Source organism: Gopherus flavomarginatus, chromosome 11, assembly GCF_025201925.1.
Source record: "Gopherus flavomarginatus isolate rGopFla2 chromosome 11, rGopFla2.mat.asm, whole genome shotgun sequence".
NCBI classification, from domain to species: Eukaryota; Metazoa; Chordata; order Testudines; family Testudinidae; genus Gopherus; species Gopherus flavomarginatus.
Window position 1 is genome coordinate 12,878,363 of NC_066627.1, and position 4,902 is coordinate 12,883,264.

The 4,902-nt window shown below is 43.0% G+C and overlaps 1 pseudogene; it reads left to right on the forward strand.

The window, feature by feature from the left end:
* Positions 1-2,258: 2,258 nt before the first annotated feature.
* LOC127030784 (olfactory receptor 10C1-like) lies at positions 2,259-4,635 on the forward strand (annotated as a pseudogene).
* The last annotated feature ends 267 nt before the right edge of the window (positions 4,636-4,902 follow it).

The following is a 4,902-nucleotide window of genomic DNA, read 5'->3' on the forward strand; positions in this document are numbered from 1 at the left end:
GACAGAGATTATTTTCCTTCATCAGGTTTGTCATCCGTGGACTGTCTAAACTCTAAAGGGACTTTACAGCTCTGAAGAGACCAACTGGCATCTGAACTCTGCAAAGAATTTCCCTTTATCAAACTGGTCAACCTGTTCTGAAGTATTGTATTTCCAGGAAATTTTGCATTAATATTTTGAATGTTGACAAAACAAGTGAGGAAATATTAATTAATTTATTCATTTGAAATCCCCTTCTGCCCTTAAAAGCAATTAATTCTATTAAAATAAAGAAAAAGAAAGGAAAAATTTGAAATGTCATCTCTCCCCTTCCCATTGTTTGAGCAGCTGTAATTCTGTAATTCAAGTATATCTGGATTTTATGAAAAAATCTTCCTTATTTTAATCAGAACTGGTTGAAATTTCCCATATGACGTTTTTCTTATGAAAGCTGATGACAGAAATGTGTGTTGGGTAGAAAAAATTTCATGAGACATCCGAGGTCTAAGAGTAAATTTGCATTGTTGGTGTAATGCTTGCCTCGGCAATCCAGGGTTGCTTTATAGTTAAATCAAATGTAAGTTTATTAAATAAAGCACAGATATTCAAATGATAGTAGGCAGAAGCATTGGAAACCAATGGTTACATATAAAATAAAATCATAACTGTGATGTAGAAACCCAACACTGGGCAAGAAGGGGTTAAGGGATTATTTTGGGCTAAGCCAGCACCCCCCTCTGGGTCCCACATGCAGCAAATGCTCCATCTGCTGGAGGCATTCAAAAACAGGGATTTAACTCATTTGAGTGGCAGAGCTGGAGGTGAGCAGACCTGCAGCCCACAGCTCCAGCAGCGCAGAGCAGAGGGAAGCCTAAAGGCTCTCAGACAACTGCCCAAAGGGGCCCTCCCTGAGAGAAGGGAGGACCCACCCTAGAGACAACCAGAGAGGGAAGTATCCTGTGGATCTTGGACATTGGTAACCCTCTTCTTTTGGTTTGGATTTCCCCACCAGGGGAAAGCCTTGGATGAAACACTCCAGGGCAAGTGGAACAAACGAGAGGTTGCCAGGGCCCAGGGTTGGAGCACAGTGGAGTGGGAGGACTCAGGCTCCTTTCCTCACAATCCTTTTAGCAGTCAGCTGTTGCAGCCATGCCCACTAGGCCATGCTTCCCAACCAGACCCTGGATGAGGACTATTACTTAACACACCCTCTAGAGACTAGATTTAATTAACAACAACCTCAGGAACAAGAAGTGAAAGGTGCCTTCAAGAAAACATGAAGACTGGCCAGAGACAGGACACTAGATGGGGAGGGCTCTGAGTTACTACAGAGAATTCACCATTTACACTAGTTTAAGCTTCCAAGTGACCCGTGCCCCATGCTGAGGAAGGCAAAAAAAAGTGTCTGGGTCACTACAAAAAGTAATTTTCCATCTGTTGATACCTCACACCTCATTGTCAACTGTTGAGAGTAGGCCACTTCCACCTTGATCAAATTGGACTAGTTAGCACTGACCTCCCACTGATAAGGCACCTCCCATCTTTTCATGTGCTGCAATATATATAATGGTTACTGTATTTTTCATTCCATGCAGCTAATGAATTGGGTTTTAGCCCACAAAACTTATGCCCAAATAAATTTGTTAGTCTCTAAGGTGCCGCAAGGACTCCTCGTTGTTTTTGCTGATACAGACTAACATGGCTACCACTCTGAAAAAAACCCAGGTTCTCTTCCAATCTGACCCAGAGGAAAATTCCTTACTGACCCCAAATATGGTGATCAGTTAGACCCTTAGCACGTGGGCAAGACTCACCAGGCAGATACCTGGGAAAGAATTCCCTGTAGTAACTCAGAGCCATCCTCGTCTAGTGTCCATGATTTGAGGACTTCAGTAACTCAGCCTGAGGTTAGGTATCTCTTACAGAAGTGTGTGGATGAGATTCTGTGGCCTGCAATGTGAAGGAATTCAGATTAGATGATCACGATGGTCCTTTCTGACCTTATAGTCTGTGAGTAACAACATACTCCCCTGTCCAATAAAGTATAACTCTCCAGCACTTTACAGTCAGGCTGGCTGTGACATCCTGTTTCATGAGACAGAACACAATGTTGTCTTGTCTCCTTAGGGAAGGATACAGGGAATGTGTTGCACCCCTAGATATATCGAACTGCCCTTTGTTCTGTATTCATAAACAAGAGGCCCTCCTGCTGATTGATTATTCCTGCATATTTGCTTTCTTCTAGATATCACAATCTCTTAATCAGCACTTGGCTCCGTATGCAAGTAAGTTAAAATTATGAGGCAGACAATATACAATGCACATATGACTAGACAGGAAGATAAGCATCTGTTACCAACTACCTGAAGGGCCCATGTCCTAGGTGTGTCATCTCCTGGTAACCTTCCTTACATTAAGAACGTCATTTCCAGTATAGATGCATAAGTTTTTAAATATTAGCCATCCATGCATTTCACAATAATTATGATGTCCACAGGGCTACTTACATGCCACCCGTTGGTGAACTAATATGCAGATATCTGACCTATAGAATCCCTTAAAATACCTCTGCCCCACCCGCCAATCCCCTCTGAAAGTTAGCAACAAGAGGTTGCTGGTTCACAGTTGGTCAGCTTATTTTTATGATTGTGAGGTCCTGGGACATGAAAAATCCTTCATTACAGGGTCTTTTTTGCCCCTGGGGAATTCATTGTTAGCCAAGGGTTCATCGAGTATTATGAGTTTTTCTCCTTCTGAGAAGGCCTAAGTTGGGATTCACAGACCCTGAGTTAGGGTCCAAGGCTCCCTGCACAATGAGTGGAGGGAAATAGGCACTAAATAATAAGATCCATAAAAGCCAGAATGCTGAGTTGGGAACTGCCTAAACTAGCTAATTGGAGATGCCGAGTAGAGGGGTGTATGGTAGGCCCTGCCCCTCAACAGGAGTTCAGTGACAAAGTCCAGACTGAAGAGAGGTACCTCCCATGTCTTAGGTTCCACAGCCAGGAAGCCCTCTCAAAGAGTTCGGTGCTTCTGGGGTTTCTCGTAAAAAAACAAAACAAAAACAAAAAAACAATGGAGGAGGAGGTTGTGCAGGAGAAGCTGTCTCAGAACCTTTAGCTCAGTGGCTAGGGCACTCACATGGGATGTGGGAGACCCGCTGCAGTTCGGTTCCCCATCTGTCTGATGAGGAGAAGGGATTTGTATCAGGGTTTTTCGCATCACAAATGACTGTCATTACCCCTGGTTACAGGATATCCTGATGTGGGACTCTCTTGGTCTCTTCTGTTGGAGCTGTTCCACTTGAACAAACAACTAAAAGTCATTGGAGCAGGGGGACAGGAACCCAGGGCACTCAGCTTCCAGGGGATTACACTAACCACACAGGAGAGTCAGTCTCACACACTCTCTGCCTCAAAGAATAGTCATGCATTTAACCAAAGTGAAACAGCTTCAACAGAAAGGACTGCAGCCAGACCATACTGGAATATCCTCTAGGCATTCACGTGAGAGAAGGGGAACCTCTGTTCAATTCCCATCTATTTGTGAGACTCAGTGGTGGGAGGGGGGACTGGAACAGGGTTGTTCCCCATCCCAAGTGGGCACCCTAACCACTAAGCTAAAAATTCTGAATGATGTCCTCATCCCTGGCTGTTTTTTTGTGGGGTTAGGTGCCCACTGTGACTAAGTTTGTCATTCTCAGCTTCTCTAACCACCCAGACATGAATCTCATTCTGTTTGTGGTGTTCCTATGTATTTGCTTTGTCACAGTGCTGGGCAACATTCTCATCATCATCGTCATATATGTCGATCCGACCCTTCACACACCGGTGTACTTTTTCCTTAGGAACTTGTCCTTTTTGGATCTCTGTTACACCTCAGTCACTCTACCCAAGATGCTGGCCAACCTCCTCTCAGAAAATAAAAATATTTCATTTTCCAGTTGTGCTGTGCAGATGTTTTTCTTTCTATTCTTTGGCATTACTGAATGCTTTCTCCTGGCTTCTATGGCATATGACTGCTACAGTGCAATATGTAATCCCATTGCGCTATGTTGCCATTATGAATAAGAGAGTTTGCATCCAGCTGACAGGTGGTTTGTGGATCTGTGGCATGCTGGTGGCAGTGAGGCATATAACCTCTGTCTTCACACTTCCTTTTTGTGGGTCCAATGTGTTCAACCACTTTTTCTGTGATATCCAGCCGGTGTTGAAGCTGGTGTGTTGGAACACCTACTGGATTGAGATCCGCATCTTCGTGGTTGCCACCTTTACCCTCATGATGGCATTGTTGCTGACCCTGGTGTCCTACATCTGTACCATCTCCACCATCCTGAGAATTACATCCACTAAAGGCAGGCGTAGAGCCTTCTCCGCCTACTTCTCACACCTCATAGTGGTGACATGCTACAGGACTGCCCTTATCATATATGTACACCCCAAATTCAGCTATGGTCTGAGTGTGGACAAGTTGTCCCGTCTTTTCTATTCAGTGGGCATTGCACTCTTGAACACCATTATCTACAGCTTCAGGAACAAGAAGGTGAAAGATGCTTTGAGGAAAATAACAATGAAAATATTTTTAAAAAATCAGATAATTTCCCTTCAGTCACACGAGTCTCTGAGAAATATTTTCCAAGTAGTGTCTCAATCATAATGGAGATGTTTCCCTTGTGTAATATAGTGCTGGTGAAATTTACTGAATTTTGTTTTTCTGTGAAATTTTTCCTTTAAAGTTTTAATTTTAACACAAGAACAGAGGAAAAAAATCATTTTTAGAATACTATTTTACTATTACTTGAATCCTCCTCTGGCCTTAAAATCTATTAATATTTTAGGGAAAAAACAAAATACAAAATAAAAAGACATTGCTTTACCAGGTCTAATTCACAAACATCTCAGTTCAATAGAAAAGTGCCCTTGC